The sequence below is a fragment of the Strix uralensis genome, chromosome 3 (assembly GCF_047716275.1).
Source record: "Strix uralensis isolate ZFMK-TIS-50842 chromosome 3, bStrUra1, whole genome shotgun sequence".
NCBI lineage: Eukaryota > Metazoa > Chordata > Aves > Strigiformes > Strigidae > Strix > Strix uralensis.
The window spans coordinates 119410334-119431543 of NC_133974.1; positions in this window are offsets into that span (position 1 = coordinate 119410334).

The window sequence follows — 21210 nt, forward strand, 5'->3', positions numbered from 1 at the left end:
ATCTGGGGCTCTGTGCTTTCTTTCGTTCTGAACAAGTGTTAGTGTTTTCTACACAAAAGCTATTCTGCGAGGAAATGTGAACACTTTGCCTTCCCGCACACAGAGAAGGTGCTAGCAGGGAATTCTCTGCCTGCCTTTCCCCAGTGCTCTGCAAGCTCTCCAGGTTAACATCAAATCTGGGGCTCTGTGCTTTCTTTCGTCCTGAACAAGCTTTTGTGTTCTCTGCAGCGACGCAAATGCGATTCTGCGAAAAAATGTGAACACTTTTCCTTGTCGCGCACAGAGACGGTGCTAGCAGGGAATTCTCTGCCTGCCTTTCCCCAGTGCTCTGCAAGCTCTCCAGGACAACATAAAATCTGGGGCTATGTGCTTTCTTTCGTTCTGAACAAGTGTTAGTGTTTTCTGCACAAAAGCGATTCTGCGAAGCAATGTGAACACTTCTTCTTCCCGCGCAGAGAGAAGGTGCTAGCAGGGAATTCTCTGCCTGCCTTTCCCCAGTGCTCTGAAAGCTCTCCAGGACAACATAAAATCTGGGGCTCTGTGCTTTCTTTCGTTCTGAACAAGTGTTAGTGTTTTCTGCACAAAAGCGATTCTGCGAGGAAATGTGAACACTTTGCCTTCCCGCGCACAGAGAAGGTTCTAGCAGGGAATTCTCTGCCTGCTTTCCCCAGTGCTCTGCAAGCTCTCCAGGGTAACAGCAAATCTGGGGCTCTGTGCTTTCTTTCGTCCTGAACAAGCTTTTGTGTTCTCTGCAGCGACGCAAATGCGATTCTGCGAAAAAATGTGAACACTTTTCCTTCCCGCGCACAGAGACGGTGCTAGCAGGGAATTCTCTGCCTGCCTTTCCCCAGTGCTCTGCAAGCTCTCCAGGACAACATAAAATCTGGGGCTCTGTGCTTTCTTTCGTTCTGAACAAGTGTTAGTGTTTTCTGCACAAAAGCGATTCTGCGAAGCAATGTGAACACTTCTCATTCCCGCGCAGAGAGAAGGTGCTAGCAGGGAATTCTCTCCTTGCCATTCCCCAGTGCTCTGCAAGCTCTCCAGGACAACAGCAAATCTGGGGCTCTGTGCTTTCTTTCGTTCTGAACAAGTGTTAGTGTTTTCTGCACAAAAGCGATTCTCGAAGCAATGTGAACACTTCTTCTTCCCAGGCACCGAGAAGGTGCTAGCAGGGAATTCTCTGCCTGCCTTTCCCCAGTGCTCTGCAAGCTCTCCAGGACAACTTAAAATCTGGGTCTCTGTGCTTTCTTTCGTTCTGAACAAGTGTTAGTGTTTTCTGCACAAAAGCGATTCTGCGAAGCAATGTGAACACTTCTCATTCCCGCGCAGAGAGAAGGTGCTAGCAGGGAATTCTCTGCCTGCCTTTCCCCAGTGCTCTGCAAGCTCTCCAGCACAACAGCAAATCTGGGGCTCTGTGCTTTCTTTCGTTCTGAACAAGTGTTAGTGTTTTCTGCACAAAAGCGATTCTGCGAAGCAATGTGAACACTTCTTCTTCCCAGGCACCGAGAAGGTGCTAGCAGGGAATTCTCTGCCTGCCTTTCCCCAGTGCTCTGCAAGCTCTCCAGGACAACAGCAAATCTGGGGCTCTGTGCTTTCTTTCGTTCTGAACAAGTGTTAGTGTTTTCTGCACAAAAGCGATTCTGCGAAGCAATGTGAACACTTCTTCTTCCCAGGCACAGAGAAGGTGCTAGCAGGGAATTCTCTGCCTGCCTTTCCCCAGTGCTCTGCAAGCTCTCCAGGACAACATAAAATCTGGGGCTCTGTGCTTTCTTTCGTTCTGAACAAGTGTTAGTGTTTTCTGCACAAAAGCGATTCTGCGAGGAAATGTGAACACTTCTGCTTCCCAGGCACAGAGAAGGTGCTAGCAGGGAATTCTCTGCCTGCCTTTCCCCAGTGCTCTGCAAGCTCTCCAGGGTAACAGCAAATCTGGGGCTCTGTGCTTTCTTTCGTCCTGAACAAGCTTTTGTGTTCTCTGAAGCGACGCAAATGCGATTCTGCGAAGCAATTGAACACTTCTCATTCCCGCGCAGAGAGAAGGTGCTAGCAGGGAATTCTCTGCCTGCCTTTCCCCAGTGCTCTGCAAGCTCTCCAGGACAACAGCAAATCTGGGGCTCTGTGCTTTCTTTCGTTCTGAACAAGTGTTAGTGTTTTCTGCACAAAAGCGATTCTGCGAAGCAATGTGAACACTTCTTCTTCCCAGGCACCGAGAAGGTGCTAGCAGGGAATTCTCTGCCTGCCTTTCCCCAGTGCTCTGCAAGCTCTCCAGGACAACATAAAATCTGGGGCTCTGTGCTTTCTTTCGTTCTGAACAAGTGTTAGTGTTTTCTGCACAAAAGCGATTCTGCGAGGAAATGTGAACACTTTGCCTTCCCGCGCACAGAGAAGGTGCTAGCAGGGAATTCTCTGCCTGCCTTTCCCCAGTGCTCTGCAAGCTCTCCAGGACAACATAAAATCTGGGTCTCTGTGCTTTCTTTCGTTCTGAACAAGTGTTAGTGTTTTCTGCACAAAAGCGATTCTGCGAGGAAATGTGAACACTTTGCCTTCCCGCGCACAGAGAAGGTGCTAGCAGGGAATTCTCTGCCTGCCTTTCCCCAGTGCTCTGCAAGCTCTCCAGGACAACAGCAAATTTGGGGCTCTGTGCTTTCTTTCGTTCTGAACAAGTGTTAGTGTTTTCTGCACAAAAGCGATTCTCGAAGCAATGTGAACACTTCTTCTTCCCAGGCACCGAGAAGGTGCTAGCAGGGAATTCTCTGCCTGCCTTTCCCCAGTGCTCTGCAAGCTCTCCAGGACAACATAAAATCTGGGTCTCTGTGCTTTCTTTCGTTCTGAACAAGTGTTAGTGTTTTCTGCACAAAAGCGATTCTGCGAAGCAATGTGAACACTTCTGCTTCCCAGGCACAGAGAAGGTGCTAGCAGGGAATTCTCTGCCTGCCTTTCCCCAGTGCTCTGCAAGCTCTCCAGGACAACATAAAATCTGGGGCTCTGTGCTTTCTTTCGTTCTGAACAAGTGTTAGTGTTTTCTGCACAAAAGCGATTCTGCGAAGCAATGTGAACACTTCTTCTTCCCAGGCACAGAGAAGGTGCTAGCAGGGAATTCTCTGCCTGCCTTTCCCCAGTGCTCTGCAAGCTCTCCAGGACAACATAAAATCTGGGGCTCTGTGCTTTCTTTCGTCCTGAACAAGTGTTAGTGTTTTCTGCACAAAAGCGATTCTGCGAAGCAATGTGAACACTTCTTCTTCCCAGGCACCGAGAAGGTGCTAGCAGGGAATTCTCTGCCTGCCTTTCCCCAGTGCTCTGCAAGCTCTCCAGCACAACAGCAAATCTGGGGCTCTGTGCTTTCTTTCGTTCTGAACAAGTGTTAGTGTTTTCTGCACAAAAGCGATTCTGCGAGGAAATGTGAACACTTTGCCTTCCCGCGCACAGAGAAGGTGCTAGCAAGGAATTCTCTGCCTGCTTTCCCCAGTGCTCTGCAAGCTCTCCAGGGTAACAGCAAATCTGGGGCTCTGTGCTTTCTTTCGTTCTGAACAAGTGTTAGTGTTTTCTGCACAAAAGCGATTCTGCGAAGCAATGTGAACACTTCTCATTCCCGCGCAGAGAGAAGGTGCTAGCAGGGAATTCTCTGCCTGCCTTTCCCCAGTGCTCTGCAAGCTCTCCAGGACAACAGCAAATCTGGGGCTCTGTGCTTTCTTTCGTTCTGAACAAGTGTTAGTGTTTTCTGCACAAAAGCGATTCTGCGAAGCAATGTGAACACTTCTTCTTCCCAGGCACCGAGAAGGTGCTAGCAGGGAATTCTCTGCCTGCCTTTCCCCAGTGCTCTGCAAGCTCTCCAGGACAACATAAAATCTGGGGCTCTGTGCTTTCTTTCGTTCTGAACAAGTGTTAGTGTTTTCTGCACAAAAGCGATTCTGCGAGGAAATGTGAACACTTTGCCTTCCCGCGCACACAGAAGGTGCTAGCAGGGAATTCTCTGCCTGCCTTTCCCCAGTGCTCTGCAAGCTCTCCAGGACAACATAAAATCTGGGGCTCTGTGCTTTCTTTCGTTCTGAACAAGTGTTAGTGTTTTCTGCACAAAAGCGATTCTGCGAAGCAATGTGAACACTTCTCATTCCCGCGCAGAGAGAAGGTGCTAGCAGGGAATTCTCTGCCTGCCTTTCCCCAGTGCTCTGCAAGCTCTCCAGGACAACATAAAATGTGGGGCTCTGTGCTTTCTTTCGTTCTGAACAAGTGTTAGTGTTTTCTGCACAAAAGCGATTCTGCGAGGAAATGTGAACACTTTGCCTTCCCGCGCACAGAGAAGGTGCTAGCAGGGAATTCTCTGCCTGCCTTTCCCCAGTGCTCTGCAAGCTCTCCAGGACAACAGCAAATTTGGGGCTCTGTGCTTTCTTTCGTTCTGAACAAGTGTTAGTGTTTTCTGCACAAAAGCGATTCTCGAAGCAATGTGAACACTTCTTCTTCCCAGGCACCGAGAAGGTGCTAGCAGGGAATTCTCTGCCTGCCTTTCCCCAGTGCTCTGCAAGCTCTCCAGGACAACATAAAATCTGGGGCTCTGTGCTTTCTTTCGTTCTGAACAAGTGTTAGTGTTTTCTGCACAAAAGCGATTCTGCGAAGCAATGTGAACACTTCTGCTTCCCAGGCACAGAGAAGGTGCTAGCAGGGAATTCTCTGCCTGCCTTTCCCCAGTGCTCTGCAAGCTCTCCAGGACAACAGCAAATCTGGGGCTCTGTGCTTTCTTTCGTTCTGAACAAGTGTTAGTGTTTTCTGCACAAAAGCGATTCTGCGAAGCAATGTGAACACTTCTTCTTCCCAGGCACCGAGAAGGTGCTAGCAGGGAATTCTCTGCCTGCCTTTCCCCAGTGCTCTGCAAGCTCTCCAGGACAACATAAAATCTGGGGCTCTGTGCTTTCTTTCGTCCTGAACAAGTGTTAGTGTTTTCTGCACAAAAGCGATTCTGCGAAGCAATGTGAACACTTCTTCTTCCCAGGCACCGAGAAGGTGCTAGCAGGGAATTCTCTGCCTGCCTTTCCCCAGTGCTCTGCAAGCTCTCCAGGACAACATAAAATCTGGGGCTCTGTGCTTTCTTTCGTTCTGAACAAGTGTTAGTGTTTTCTGCACAAAAGCGATTCTGCGAGGAAATGTGAACACTTTGCCTTCCCGCGCACAGAGAAGGTGCTAGCAGGGAATTCTCTTCCTGCTTTCCCCAGTGCTCTGCAAGCTCTCCAGGGTAACAGCAAATCTGGGGCTCTGTGCTTTCTTTCGTTCTGAACAAGTGTTAGTGTTTTCTGCACAAAAGCGATTCTGCGAAGCAATGTGAACACTTCTCAATCCCGCACAGAGAGAAGGTGCTAGCAGGGAATTCTCTGCCTGCCTTTCCCCAGTGCTCTGCAAGCTCTCCAGGACAACAGCAAATCTGGGGCTCTGTGCTTTCTTTCGTTCTGAACAAATGTTAGTGTTTTCTGCACAAAAGCGATTCTGCGAAGCAATGTGAACACTTCTGCTTCCCAGGCACAGAGAAGGTGCTAGCAGGGAATTCTCTGCCTGCCTTTCCCCAGTGCTCTGCAAGCTCTCCAGGACAACATAAAATCTGGGGCTCTGTGCTTTCTTTCCTTCTGAACAATTGTTACTGTTTTCTGCACAAAAGCGATTCTGCGAAGCAATGTGAACACTTCTTCTTCCCAGGCACAGAGAAGGTGCTAGCAGGGAATTCTCTGCCTGCCTTTCCCCAGTGCTCTGCAAGCTCTCCAGGACAACATAAAATCTGGGGCTCTGTGCTTTCTTTCGTTCTGAACAAGTGTTAGTGTTTTCTGCACAAAAGCGATTCTGCGAGGAAATGTGAACACTTTGCCTTCCCGCGCACAGAGAAGGTGCTAGCAGGGAATTCTCTGCCTGCCTTTCCCCAGTGCTCTGCAAGCTCTCCAGGACAACAGCAAATCTGGGGCTCTGTGCTTTCTTTCGTCCTGAACAAGCTTTTGTGTTCTCTGAAGCGACGCAAATGCGATTCTGCGAAAAAATATGAACACTTCTCATTCCCGCGCAGAGAGAAGGTGCTAGCAGGGAATTCTCTGCATGCCTTTCCCCAGTGCTCTGCAAGCTCTCCAGGACAACATAAAATCTGGGGCTCTGTGCTTTCTTTCGTTCTGAACAAGTGTTAGTGTTTTCTGCACAAAAGCGATTCTGCGAAGCAATGTGAACACTTCTCATTCCCGCGCAGAGAGAAGGTGCTAGCAGGGAATTCTCTGCCTGCCTTTCCCCAGTGCTCTGCAAGCTCTCCAGGACAACAGCAAATCTGGGGCTCTGTGCTTTCTTTCGTTCTGAACAAGTGTTAGTGTTTTCTGCACAAAAGCGATTCTGCGAAGCAATGTGAACACTTCTGCTTCCCAGGCACAGAGAAGGTGCTAGCAGGGAATTCTCTGCCTGCCTTTCCCCAGTGCTCTGCAAGCTCTCCAGGACAACATAAAATCTGGGGCTCTGTGCTTTCTTTCGTTCTGAACAAGTGTTAGTGTTTTCTGCACAAAAGCGATTCTGCGAAGCAATGTGAACACTTCTCATTCCCGCGCAGAGAGAAGGTGCTAGCAGGGAATTCTCTGCCTGCCTTTCCCCAGTGCTCTGCAAGCTCTCCAGCACAACAGCAAATCTGGGGCTCTGTGCTTTCTTTCGTTCTGAACAAGTGTTAGTGTTTTCTGCACAAAAGCGATTCTGCGAAGCAATGTGAACACTTCTTCTTCCCAGGCACCGAGAAGGTGCTAGCAGGGAATTCTCTGCCTGCCTTTCCCCAGTGCTCTGCAAGCTCTCCAGGACAACATAAAATCTGGGTCTCTGTGCTTTCTTTCGTTCTGAACAAGTGTTAGTGTTTTCTGCACAAAAGCGATTCTGCGAAGCAATGTGAACACTTCTGCTTCCCAGGCACAGAGAAGGTGCTAGCAGGGAATTCTCTGCCTGCCTTTCCCCAGTGCTCTGCAAGCTCTCCAGGACAACATAAAATCTGGGGCTCTGTGCTTTCTTTCGTTCTGAACAAGTGTTAGTGTTTTCTGCACAAAAGCGATTCTGCGAAGCAATGTGAACACTTCTTCTTCCCAGGCACCGAGAAGGTGCTAGCAGGGAATTCTCTGCCTGCCTTTCCCCAGTGCTCTGCAAGCTCTCCAGGACAACAGCAAATCTGGGGCTCTGTGCTTTCTTTCGTTCTGAACAAGTGTTAGTGTTTTCTGCACAAAAGCGATTCTGCAAGGAAATGTGAACACTTTGCCTTCCCGCGCACAGAGAAGGTGCTAGCAGGGAATTCTCTGCCTGCCTTTCCCCAGTGCTCTGCAAGCTCTCCAGGACAACAGCAAATCTGGGGCTCTGTGCTTTCTTCCGTTCTGAACAAGTGTTAGTGTTTTCTGCACAAAAGCGATTCTGCGAAGCAATGTCAACACTTCTCATTCCCGCGCAGAGAGAAGGTGCTAGCAGGGAATTCTCTCCTTGCCATTCCCCAGTGCTCTGCAATCTCTCCAGGACAACAGCAAATCTGGGGCTCTGTGCTTTCTTTCGTTCTGAACAAGTGTTAGTGTTTTCTGCACAAAAGCGATTCTGCGAAGCAATGTGAACACTTCTGCTTCCCAGGCACAGAGAAGGTGCTAGCAGGGAATTCTCTGCCTGCCTTTCCCCAGTGCTCTGCAAGCTCTCCAGGACAACATAAAATGTGGGGCTCTGTGCTTTCTTTCGTTCTGAACAAGTGTTACTGTTTTCTGCACAAAAGCGATTCTGCCAAGCAATGTGAACACTTCTGCTTCCCAGGCACAGAGAAGGTGCTAGCAGGGAATTCTCTGCCTGCCGTTCCCCAGTGCTCTGCAAGCTCTCCAGGACAACATAAAATCTGGGGCTCTGTGCTTTCTTTTGTTCTGAAGAAGTGTTACTGTTTTCTGTACAAAAGCTATTTTGCGAAGCAATGTGAACACTTCTGCTTCCCAGGCACAGAGAAGGTGCTAGCAGGGAATTCTCTGCCTGCCTTTCCCCAGTGCACTGCAAGCTCTCCAGGACAACATAAAATCTGGGGCTCTGTGCTTTCTTTCGCTCTGAACAAGTGTTACTGTTTTCTGCACAAAAGCGATTCTGCCAGGCAATGTGAACACTTCTGCTTCCCAGGCACAGAGAAGGTGCTAGCAGGGAATTCTCTGCCTGCCTTTCCCCAGTGCTCTGCAAGCTCTCCAGGACAACATAAAATGTGGGGCTCTGTGCTTTCTTTCGTTCTGAACAAGTGTTACTGTTTTCTGCACAAAAGCGATTCTGCCAAGCAATGTGAACACTTCTGCTTCCCAGGCACAGAGAAGGTGCTAGCAGGGAATTCTCTGCCTGCCTTTCCCCAGTGCTCTGCAAGCTCTCCAGGACAACATAAAATCTGGGGCTCTGTGCTTTCTTTCCTTCTGAACAAGTGTTACTGTTTTCTGCACAAAAGCGATTCTGCGAAGCAATGTGAACACTTCTGCTTCCCAGGCACAGAGAAGGTGCTAGCAGGGACTTCTCTGCCTGCCTTTCCCCAGTGCTCTGCAAGCTCTCCAGGACAACATAAAATCTGGGGCTCTGTGCTTTCTTTTGTTCTGAACAAGTGTTACTGTTTTCTGCACAAAAGCGATTCTGCCAAGCAATGTGAACACTTCTGCTTCCCAGGCACAGAGAAGGTGCTAGCAGGGAATTCTCTGCCTGCCTTTCCCCAGTGCTCTGCAAGCTCTCCAGGACAACATAAAATCTGGGGCTCTGTGCTTTCTTTTGTTGTGAAGAAGTGTTACTGTTTTCTGTACAAAAGCGATTCTGCGAAGCAATGTGAACACTTCTGCTTCCCAGGCACAGAGAAGGTGCTAGCAGGGAATTCTCTGCCTGCCTTTCCCCAGTGCTCTGCAAGCTCTCCAGGACAACATAAAATGTGGGGCTCTGTGCTTTCTTTCGTTCTGAACAAGTGTTACTGTTTTCTGCACAAAAGCGATTCTGCCAAGCAATGTGAACACTTCTGCTTCCCAGGCACAGAGAAGGTGCTAGCAGGGAATTCTCTGCCTGCCTTTCCCCAGTGCACTGCAAGCTCTCCAGGACAACATAAAATCTGGGGCTCTGTGCTTTCTTTCCTTCTGAACAAGTGTTAGTGTTTTCTGCACAAAAGCGATTCTGCCAAGCAATGTGAACACTTCTGCTTCCCAGGCACAGAGAAGGTGCTAGCAGGGAATTCTCTGCCTGCCGTTCCCCAGTGCTCTGCACACTTTCCTGGACAACATAAAATGTGGGGCTCTGTGCTTTCTTTCGTTCTGAACAAGTGTTAGTGTTTTCTGCACAAAAGCGATTCTGCCAAGCAATGTGAACAGGCACAGAGAAGGTGCTAGCAGGGAATTCTCTGCCTGCCTTTCCCCAGTGCTCTGCAAGCTATCCAGGACAACATAAAATCTGGGGCTCTGTGCTTTCTTTCCTTCTGAACAAGTGTTACTGTTTTCTGCACAAAAGCGATTCTGCCAAGCAATGTGAACACTTCTGCTTCCCAGGCACAGAGAAGGTGCTAGCAGGGAATTCTCTGCCTGCCTTTCCCCAGTGCTCTGCAAGCTCTCCAGGACAACATAAAATCTGGGGCTCTGTGCTTTCTTTCCTTCTGAACAAGTGTTACTGTTTTCTGCACAAAAGCGATTCTGCGAAGCAATGTGAACACTTCTGCTTCCCAGGCACAGAGAAGGTGCTAGCAGGGAATTCTCTGCCTGCCTTTCCCCAGTGCTCTGCAAGCTCTCCAGGACAACATAAAATGTGGGGCTCTGTGCTTTCTTTCGTTCTGAACAAGTGTTACTGTTTTCTGCACAAAAGCGATTCTGCCAAGCAATGTGAACACTTCTGCTTCCCAGGCACAGAGAAGGTGCTAGCAGGGAATTCTCTGCCTGCCTTTCCCCAGTGCACTGCAAGCTCTCCAGGACAACATAAAATCTGGGGCTCTGTGCTTTCTTTCGTTCTGAACAAGTGTTACTGTTTTCTGCACAAAAGCGATTCTGCCAAGCAATGTGAACACTTCTGCTTCCCAGGCACAGAGAAGGTGCTAGCAGGGAATTCTCTGCCTGCCGTTCCCCAGTGCTCTGCAAGCTCTCCAGGACAACATAAAATCTGGCGCTCTGTGCTTTCTTTCGCTCTGAACAAGTGTTACTGTTTTCTGCATAAAAGCGATTCTGCCAAGCAATGTGAACACTTCTGCTTCCCAGGCACAGAGAAGGTGCTAGCAGGGAATTCTCTGCCTGCCGTTCCCCAGTGCTCTGCAAGCTTTCCTGGACAACATAAAATCTGGGGCTCTGTGCTTTCTTTCGTTCTGAACAAGTGTTAGTGTTTTCTGCACAAAAGCGATTCTGCCAAGCAATGTGAACAGGCACAGAGAAGGTGCTAGCAGGGAATTCTCTGCCTGCCTTTCCCCAGTGCTCTGCAAGCTCTCCAGGACAACAGCAAATCTGGGGCTCTGTGCTTTCTTTCCTTCTGAACAAGTGTTACTGTTTTCTGCACAAAAGCTATTCTGCGAAGCAATGTGAACACTTCTGCTTCTCAGGCACAGAGAAGGTGCTAGCAGGGAATTCTCTGCCTGCCTTTCCCCAGTGCTCTGCAAGCTCTCCAGGACAACATAAAATCTGGGGCTCTGTGCTTTCTTTCCTTCTGAACAAGTGTTAGTGTTTTCTGCACAAAAGCGATTCTGCGAAGCAATGTGAACACTTCTGCTTCCCAGGCACAGAGAAGGTGCTAGCAGGGAATTCTCTGCCTGGCTTTCCCCAGTGCTCTGCAAGCTCTCCAGGACAACATAAAATCTGGGGCTCTGTGCTTTCTTTCGTTCTGAATAAGTGTTAGTGTTTTCTGTACAAAAGCGATTCTGCGAAGCAATGTGAACACTTCTGCTTCCCAGGCACAGAGAAGGTGCTAGCAGGGAATTCTCTGCCTGCCTTTCCCCAGTGCTCTGCAAGCTCTCCAGGACAACATAAAATGTGGGGCTCTGTGCTTTCTTTCGTTCTGAACAAGTGTTAGTGTTTTCTGCACAAAAGCGATTCTGCCAAGCAATGTGAACACTTCTTCTTCCCAGGCACCGAGAAGGTGCTAGCAGGGAATTCTCTGCCTGCCTTTCCCCAGTGCTCTGCAAGCTCTCCAGGACAACATAAAATCTGGGGCTCTGTGCTTTCTTTCGTTCTGAACAAGTGTTAGTGTTTTCTGCACAAAAGCGATTCTGCGAAGCAATGTGAACACTTCTGCTTCCCAGGCACAGAGAAGGTGCTAGCAGGGAATTCTCTGCCTGCCTTTCCCCAGTGCTCTGCAAGCTCTCCAGGACAACATAAAATCTGGGGCTCTGTGCTTTCTTTCCTTCTGAACAAGTGTTACTGTTTTCTGCACAAAAGCGATTCTGCCAAGCAATGTGAACACTTCTGCTTCCCAGGCACAGAGAAGGTGCTAGCAGGGAATTCTCTGCCTGCCTTTCCCCAGTGCTCTGCAAGCTCTCCAGGACAACATAAAATCTGGGGCTCTGTGCTTTCTTTCGTTCTGAATAAGTGTTAGAGTTTTCTGTACAAAAGCGATTCTGCGAAGAAATGTGAACACTTCTGCTTCCCAGGCACAGAGAAGGTGCTAGCAGGGAATTCTCTGCCTGCCTTTCCCCAGTGCTCTGCAAGCTCTCCAGGACAACATAAAATCTGGGGCTCTGTGCTTTCTTTCGCTCTGAACAAGTGTTACTGTTTTCTGCACAAAAGCGATTCTGCCAAGCAATGTGAACACTTCTGCTTCCCAGGCACAGAGAAGGTGCTAGCAGGGAATTCTCTGCCTGCCTTTCCCCAGTGCTCTGCAAGCTCTCCAGGACAACATAAAATGTGGGGCTCTGTGCTTTCTTTCGTTCTGAACAAGTGTTACTGTTTTCTGCACAAAAGCGATTCTGCCAAGCAATGTGAACACTTCTGCTTCCCAGGCACAGAGAAGGTGCTAGCAGGGAATTCTCTGCCTGCCTTTCCCCAGTGCTCTGCAAGCTCTCCAGGACAACATAAAATCTGGGGCTCTGTGCTTTCTTTCGTTCTGAACAAGTGATAGTGTTTTCTGTACAAAAGCGATTCTGCGAAGCAATGTGAACACTTCTGCTTCCCAGGCACAGAGAAGGTGCTAGCAGGGAATTCTCTGCCTGCCGTTCCCCAGTGCTCTGCAAGCTCTCCAGGACAACATAAAATCTGGGGCTCTGTGCTTTCTTTCGTTCTGAACAAGTGTTAGTGTTGTCTGCACAAAAGCGATTCTGCCAAGCAATGTGAACACTTCTGCTTCCCAGGCACAGAGAAGGTGCTAGCAGGGAATTCTCTGCCTGCCCTTCCCCATTGCTCTGCAAGCTCTCCAGGACAACATAAAATCTGGGGCTCTGTGCTTTCTTTCGTTCTGAACAAGTGTTAGTGTTTTCTGCACAAGAGCGATTCTGCCAAGCAATGTGAACACTTCTGCTTCCCAGGCACAGAGAAGGTGCTAGCAGGGAATTCTCTGCCTGCCGTTCCCCAGTGCTCTGCACACTTTCCTGGACAACATAAAATGTGGGGCTCTGTGCTTTCTTTCGTTCTGAACAAGTGTTACTGTTTTCTGCACAAAAGCGATTCTGCCAAGCAATGTGAACAGGCACAGAGAAGGTGCTAGCAGGGAATTCTCTGCCTGCCTTTCCCCAGTGCTCTGCAAGCTCTCCAGGACAACATAAAATGTGGGGCTCTGTGCTTTCTTTCGTTCTGAACAAGTGTTACTGTTTTCTGCACAAAAGCGATTCTGCCAAGCAATGTGAACACTTCTGCTTCCCAGGCACAGAGAAGGTGCTAGCAGGGAATTCTCTGCCTGGCTTTCCCCAGTGCACTGCAAGCTCTCCAGGACAACATAAAATCTGGGGCTCTGTGCTTTCTTTCGTTCTGAACAAGTGTTACTGTTTTCTGCACAAAAGCGATTCTGCCAAGCAATGTGAACACTTCTGCTTCCCAGGCACAGAGAAGGTGCTAGCAGGGAATTCTCTGCCTGCCGTTCCCCAGTGCTCTGCAAGCTCTCCAGGACAACATAAAATCTGGGGCTCTGTGCTTTCTTTCGCTCTGAACAAGTGTTACTGTTTTCTGCACAAAAGCGATTCTGCGAAGCAATGTGAACACTTCTGCTTCCCAGGCACAGAGAAGGTGCTAGCAGGGAATTCTCTGCCTGCCGTTCCCCAGTGCTCTGCAAGCTTTCCTGGACAACATAAAATCTGGGGCTCTGTGCTTTCTTTCGTTCTGAACAAGTGTTAGTGTTTTCTGCACAAAAGCGATTCTGCCAAGCAATGTGAACACTTCTGCTTCTCAGGCACAGAGAAGGTGCTAGCAGGGAATTCTCTGCCTGCCTTTCCCCAGTGCTCTGCAAGCTCTCCAGGACAACATAAAATCTGGGGCTCTGTGCTTTCTTTCCTTCTGAACAAGTGTTACTGTTTTCTGCACAAAAGCGATTCTGCCAAGCAATGTGAACACTTCTGCTTCCCAGGCACAGAGAAGGTGCTAGCAGGGAATTCTCTGCCTGGCTTTCCCCAGTGCTCTGCAAGCTCTCCAGGACAACATAAAATCTGGGGCTCTGTGCTTTCTTTCGTTCTGAATAAGTGTTAGTGTTTTCTGTACAAAAGCGATTCTGCGAAGCAATGTGAACACTTCTGCTTCCCAGGCACAGAGAAGGTGCTAGCAGGGAATTCTCTGCCTGCCTTTCCCCAGTGCTCTGCAAGCTCTCCAGGACAACATAAAATGTGGGGCTCTGTGCTTTCTTTCGTTCTGAACAAGTGTTACTGTTTTCTGCACAAAAGCGATTCTGCCAAGCAATGTGAACACTTCTGCTTCCCAGGCACAGAGAAGGTGCTAGCAGGGAATTCTCTGCCTGGCTTTCCCCAGTGCTCTGCAAGCTCTCCAGGACAACATAAAATCTGGGGCTCTGTGCTTTCTTTCCTTCTGAACAAGTGTTACTGTTTTCTGCACAAAAGCGATTTTGCGAAGCAATGTGAACAATTCTGCTTCCCAGGCACAGAGAAGGTGCTAGCAGGGAATTCTCTGCCTGCCTTTCCCCAGTGCTCTGCAAGCTCTCCAGGACAACATAAAATGTGGGGCTCTGTGCTTTCTTTTGTTCTGAAGAAGTGTTACTGTTTTCTGCACAAAAGCGATTCTGCGAAGCAATGTGAACACTTCTTCTTCCCAGGCACCGAGAAGGTGCTAGCAGGGAATTCTCTGCCTGCCTTTCCCCAGTGCTCTGCAAGCTCTCCAGGACAACATAAAATCTGGGGCTCTGTGCTTTCTTTCGTCCTGAACAAGTGTTAGTGTTTTCTGCACAAAAGCGATTCTGCGAAGCAATGTGAACACTTCTTCTTCCCAGGCACCGAGAAGGTGCTAGCAGGGAATTCTCTGCCTGCCTTTCCCCAGTGCTCTGCAAGCTCTCCAGGACAACATAAAATCTGGGGCTCTGTGCTTTCTTTCGTTCTGAACAAGTGTTAGTGTTTTCTGCACAAAAGCGATTCTGCGAGGAAATGTGAACACTTTGCCTTCCCGCGCACAGAGAAGGTGCTAGCAGGGAATTCTCTTCCTGCTTTCCCCAGTGCTCTGCAAGCTCTCCAGGGTAACAGCAAATCTGGGGCTCTGTGCTTTCTTTCGTTCTGAACAAGTGTTAGTGTTTTCTGCACAAAAGCGATTCTGCGAAGCAATGTGAACACTTCTCAATCCCGCACAGAGAGAAGGTGCTAGCAGGGAATTCTCTGCCTGCCTTTCCCCAGTGCTCTGCAAGCTCTCCAGGACAACAGCAAATCTGGGGCTCTGTGCTTTCTTTCGTTCTGAACAAGTGTTAGTGTTTTCTGCACAAAAGCGATTCTGCGAAGCAATGTGAACACTTCTGCTTCCCAGGCACAGAGAAGGTGCTAGCAGGGAATTCTCTGCCTGCCTTTCCCCAGTGCTCTGCAAGCTCTCCAGGACAACATAAAATCTGGGGCTCTGTGCTTTCTTTCCTTCTGAACAATTGTTACTGTTTTCTGCACAAAAGCGATTCTGCGAAGCAATGTGAACACTTCTTCTTCCCAGGCACAGAGAAGGTGCTAGCAGGGAATTCTCTGCCTGCCTTTCCCCAGTGCTCTGCAAGCTCTCCAGGACAACATAAAATCTGGGGCTCTGTGCTTTCTTTCGTTCTGAACAAGTGTTAGTGTTTTCTGCACAAAAGCGATTCTGCGAGGAAATGTGAACACTTTGCCTTCCCGCGCACAGAGAAGGTGCTAGCAGGGAATTCTCTGCCTGCCTTTCCCCAGTGCTCTGCAAGCTCTCCAGGACAACAGCAAATCTGGGGCTCTGTGCTTTCTTTCGTCCTGAACAAGCTTTTGTGTTCTCTGAAGCGACGCAAATGCGATTCTGCGAAAAAATATGAACACTTCTCATTCCCGCGCAGAGAGAAGGTGCTAGCAGGGAATTCTCTGCATGCCTTTCCCCAGTGCTCTGCAAGCTCTCCAGGACAACATAAAATCTGGGGCTCTGTGCTTTCTTTCGTTCTGAACAAGTGTTAGTGTTTTCTGCACAAAAGCGATTCTGCGAAGCAATGTGAACACTTCTCATTCCCGCGCAGAGAGAAGGTGCTAGCAGGGAATTCTCTGCCTGCCTTTCCCCAGTGCTCTGCAAGCTCTCCAGGACAACAGCAAATCTGGGGCTCTGTGCTTTCTTTCGTTCTGAACAAGTGTTAGTGTTTTCTGCACAAAAGCGATTCTGCGAAGCAATGTGAACACTTCTGCTTCCCAGGCACAGAGAAGGTGCTAGCAGGGAATTCTCTGCCTGCCTTTCCCCAGTGCTCTGCAAGCTCTCCAGGACAACATAAAATCTGGGGCTCTGTGCTTTCTTTCGTTCTGAACAAGTGTTAGTGTTTTCTGCACAAAAGCGATTCTGCGAAGCAATGTGAACACTTCTCATTCCCGCGCAGAGAGAAGGTGCTAGCAGGGAATTCTCTGCCTGCCTTTCCCCAGTGCTCTGCAAGCTCTCCAGCACAACAGCAAATCTGGGGCTCTGTGCTTTCTTTCGTTCTGAACAAGTGTTAGTGTTTTCTGCACAAAAGCGATTCTGCGAAGCAATGTGAACACTTCTTCTTCCCAGGCACCGAGAAGGTGCTAGCAGGGAATTCTCTGCCTGCCTTTCCCCAGTGCTCTGCAAGCTCTCCAGGACAACATAGAATCTGGGGCTCTGTGCTTTCTTTCGTTCTGAACAAGTGTTAGTGTTTTCTGCACAAAAGCGATTCTGCGAGGAAATGTGAACACTTTGCCTTCCCGCGCACAGAGAAGGTGCTAGCAGGGAATTCTCTGCCTGCCTTTCCCCAGTGCTCTGCAAGCTCTCCAGGACAACATAAAATCTGGGTCTCTGTGCTTTCTTTCGTTCTGAACAAGTGTTAGTGTTTTCTGCACAAAAGCGATTCTGCGAAGCAATGTGAACACTTCTGCTTCCCAGGCACAGAGAAGGTGCTAGCAGGGAATTCTCTGCCTGCCTTTCCCCAGTGCTCTGCAAGCTCTCCAGGACAACATAAAATCTGGGGCTCTGTGCTTTCTTTCGTTCTGAACAAGTGTTAGTGTTTTCTGCACAAAAGCGATTCTGCGAAGCAATGTGAACACTTCTTCTTCCCAGGCACCGAGAAGGTGCTAGCAGGGAATTCTCTGCCTGCCTTTCCCCAGTGCTCTGCAAGCTCTCCAGGACAACAGCAAATCTGGGGCTCTGTGCTTTCTTTCGTTCTGAACAAGTGTTAGTGTTTTCTGCACAAAAGCGATTCTGCAAGGAAATGTGAACACTTTGCCTTCCCGCGCACAGAGAAGGTGCTAGCAGGGAATTCTCTGCCTGCCTTTCCCCAGTGCTCTGCAAGCTCTCCAGGACAACAGCAAATCTGGGGCTCTGTGCTTTCTTCCGTTCTGAACAAGTGTTAGTGTTTTCTGCACAAAAGCGATTCTGCGAAGCAATGTCAACACTTCTCATTCCCGCGCAGAGAGAAGGTGCTAGCAGGGAATTCTCTCCTTGCCATTCCCCAGTGCTCTGCAATCTCTCCAGGACAACAGCAAATCTGGGGCTCTGTGCTTTCTTTCGTTCTGAACAAGTGTTAGTGTTTTCTGCACAAAAGCGATTCTGCGAAGCAATGTGAACACTTCTGCTTCCCAGGCACAGAGAAGGTGCTAGCAGGGAATTCTCTGCCTGCCTTTCCCCAGTGCTCTGCAAGCTCTCCAGGACAACATAAAATGTGGGGCTCTGTGCTTTCTTTCGTTCTGAACAAGTGTTACTGTTTTCTGCACAAAAGCGATTCTGCCAAGCAATGTGAACACTTCTGCTTCCCAGGCACAGAGAAGGTGCTAGCAGGGAATTCTCTGCCTGCCGTTCCCCAGTGCTCTGCAAGCTCTCCAGGACAACATAAAATCTGGGGCTCTGTGCTTTCTTTTGTTCTGAAGAAGTGTTACTGTTTTCTGTACAAAAGCGATTTTGCGAAGCAATGTGAACACTTCTGCTTCCCAGGCACAGAGAAGGTGCTAGCAGGGAATTCTCTGCCTGCCTTTCCCCAGTGCACTGCAAGCTCTCCAGGACAACATAAAATCTGGGGCTCTGTGCTTTCTTTCGCTCTGAACAAGTGTTACTGTTTTCTGCACAAAAGCGATTCTGCCAGGCAATGTGAACACTTCTGCTTCCCAGGCACAGAGAAGGTGCTAGCAGGGAATTCTCTGCCTGCCTTTCCCCAGTGCTCTGCAAGCTCTCCAGGACAACATAAAATGTGGGGCTCTGTGCTTTCTTTCGTTCTGAACAAGTGTTACTGTTTTCTGCACAAAAGCGATTCTGCCAAGCAATGTGAACACTTCTGCTTCCCAGGCACAGAGAAGGTGCTAGCAGGGAATTCTCTGCCTGCCTTTCCCCAGTGCTCTGCAAGCTCTCCAGGACAACATAAAATCTGGGGCTCTGTGCTTTCTTTCCTTCTGAACAAGTGTTACTGTTTTCTGCACAAAAGCGATTCTGCGAAGCAATGTGAACACTTCTGCTTCCCAGGCACAGAGAAGGTGCTAGCAGGGACTTCTCTGCCTGCCTTTCCCCAGTGCTCTGCAAGCTCTCCAGGACAACATAAAATCTGGGGCTCTGTGCTTTCTTTTGTTCTGAACAAGTGTTACTGTTTTCTGCACAAAAGCGATTCTGCCAAGCAATGTGAACACTTCTGCTTCCCAGGCACAGAGAAGGTGCTAGCAGGGAATTCTCTGCCTGCCTTTCCCCAGTGCTCTGCAAGCTCTCCAGGACAACATAAAATCTGGGGCTCTGTGCTTTCTTTTGTTGTGAAGAAGTGTTACTGTTTTCTGTACAAAAGCGATTCTGCGAAGCAATGTGAACACTTCTGCTTCCCAGGCACAGAGAAGGTGCTAGCAGGGAATTCTCTGCCTGCCTTTCCCCAGTGCTCTGCAAGCTCTCCAGGACAACATAAAATGTGGGGCTCTGTGCTTTCTTTCGTTCTGAACAAGTGTTACTGTTTTCTGCACAAAAGCGATTCTGCCAAGCAATGTGAACACTTCTGCTTCCCAGGCACAGAGAAGGTGCTAGCAGGGAATTCTCTGCCTGCCTTTCCCCAGTGCACTGCAAGCTCTCCAGGACAACATAAAATCTGGGGCTCTGTGCTTTCTTTCCTTCTGAACAAGTGTTAGTGTTTTCTGCACAAAAGCGATTCTGCCAAGCAATGTGAACACTTCTGCTTCCCAGGCACAGAGAAGGTGCTAGCAGGGAATTCTCTGCCTGCCGTTCCCCAGTGCTCTGCACACTTTCCTGGACAACATAAAATGTGGGGCTCTGTGCTTTCTTTCGTTCTGAACAAGTGTTAGTGTTTTCTGCACAAAAGCGATTCTGCCAAGCAATGTGAACAGGCACAGAGAAGGTGCTAGCAGGGAATTCTCTGCCTGCCTTTCCCCAGTGCTCTGCAAGCTATCCAGGACAACATAAAATCTGGGGCTCTGTGCTTTCTTTCCTTCTGAACAAGTGTTACTGTTTTCTGCACAAAAGCGATTCTGCCAAGCAATGTGAACACTTCTGCTTCCCAGGCACAGAGAAGGTGCTAGCAGGGAATTCTCTGCCTGCCTTTCCCCAGTGCTCTGCAAGCTCTCCAGGACAACATAAAATCTGGGGCTCTGTGCTTTCTTTCCTTCTGAACAAGTGTTACTGTTTTCTGCACAAAAGCGATTCTGCGAAGCAATGTGAACACTTCTGCTTCCCAGGCACAGAGAAGGTGCTAGCAGGGAATTCTCTGCCTGCCTTTCCCCAGTGCTCTGCAAGCTCTCCAGGACAACATAAAATGTGGGGCTCTGTGCTTTCTTTCGTTCTGAACAAGTGTTACTGTTTTCTGCACAAAAGCGATTCTGCCAAGCAATGTGAACACTTCTGCTTCCCAGGCACAGAGAAGGTGCTAGCAGGGAATTCTCTGCCTGCCTTTCCCCAGTGCACTGCAAGCTCTCCAGGACAACATAAAATCTGGGGCTCTGTGCTTTCTTTCGTTCTGAACAAGTGTTACTGTTTTCTGCACAAAAGCGATTCTGCCAAGCAATGTGAACACTTCTGCTTCCCAGGCACAGAGAAGGTGCTAGCAGGGAATTCTCTGCCTGCCGTTCCCCAGTGCTCTGCAAGCTCTCCAGGACAACATAAAATCTGGGGCTCTGTGCTTTCTTTCGCTCTGAACAAGTGTTACTGTTTTCTGCATAAAAGCGATTCTGCCAAGCAATGTGAACACTTCTGCTTCCCAGGCACAGAGAAGGTGCTAGCAGGGAATTCTCTGCCTGCCGTTCCCCAGTGCTCTGCAAGCTTTCCTGGACAACATAAAATCTGGGGCTCTGTGCTTTCTTTCGTTCTGAACAAGTGTTAGTGTTTTCTGCACAAAAGCGATTCTGCCAAGCAATGTGAACAGGCACAGAGAAGGTGCTAGCAGGGAATTCTCTGCCTGCCTTTCCCCAGTGCTCTGCAAGCTCTCCAGGACAACAGCAAATCTGGGGCTCTGTGCTTTCTTTCCTTCTGAACAAGTGTTACTGTTTTCTGCACAAAAGCTATTCTGCGAAGCAATGTGAACACTTCTGCTTCTCAGGCACAGAGAAGGTGCTAGCAGGGAATTCTCTGCCTGCCTTTCCCCAGTGCTCTGCAAGCTCTCCAGGACAACATAAAATCTGGGGCTCTGTGCTTTCTTTCCTTCTGAACAAGTGTTAGTGTTTTCTGCACAAAAGCGATTCTGCCAAGCAATGTGAACACTTCTGCTTCCCAGGCACAGAGAAGGTGCTAGCAGGGAATTCTCTGCCTGGCTTTCCCCAGTGCTCTGCAAGCTCTCCAGGACAACATAAAATCTGGGGCTCTGTGCTTTCTTTCGTTCTGAATAAGTGTTAGTGTTTTCTGTACAAAAGCGATTCTGCGAAGCAATGTGAACACTTCTGCTTCCCAGGCACAGAGAAGGTGCTAGCAGGGAATTCTCTGCCTGCCTTTCCCCAGTGCTCTGCAAGCTCTCCAGGACAACATAAAATGTGGGGCTCTGTGCTTTCTTTCGTTCTGAACAAGTGTTAGTGTTTTCTGCACAAAAGCGATTCTGCCAAGCAATGTGAACACTTCTTCTTCCCAGGCACCGAGAAGGTGCTAGCAGGGAATTCTCTGCCTGCCTTTCCCCAGTGCTCTGCAAGCTCTCCAGGACAACATAAAATCTGGGGCTCTGTGCTTTCTTTCGTTCTGAACAAGTGTTAGTGTTTTCTGCACAAAAGCGATTCTGCGAAGCAATGTGAACACTTCTGCTTCCCAGGCACAGAGAAGGTGCTAGCAGGGACTTCTCTGCCTGCCTTTCCCCAGTGCTCTGCAAGCTCTCCAGGACAACATAAAATCTGGGGCTCTGTGCTTTCTTTCCTTCTGAACAAGTGTTACTGTTTTCTGCACAAAAGCGATTCTGCCAAGCAATGTGAACACTTCTGCTTCCCAGGCACAGAGAAGGTGCTAGCAGGGAATTCTCTGCCTGCCTTTCCCCAGTGCTCTGCAAGCTCTCCAGGACAACATAAAATCTGGGGCTCTGTGCTTTCTTTCGTTCTGAATAAGTGTTAGAGTTTTCTGTACAAAAGCGATTCTGCGAAGAAATGTGAACACTTCTGCTTCCCAGGCACAGAGAAGGTGCTAGCAGGGAATTCTCTGCCTGCCTTTCCCCAGTGCTCTGCAAGCTCTCCAGGACAACATAAAATCTGGGGCTCTGTGCTTTCTTTCG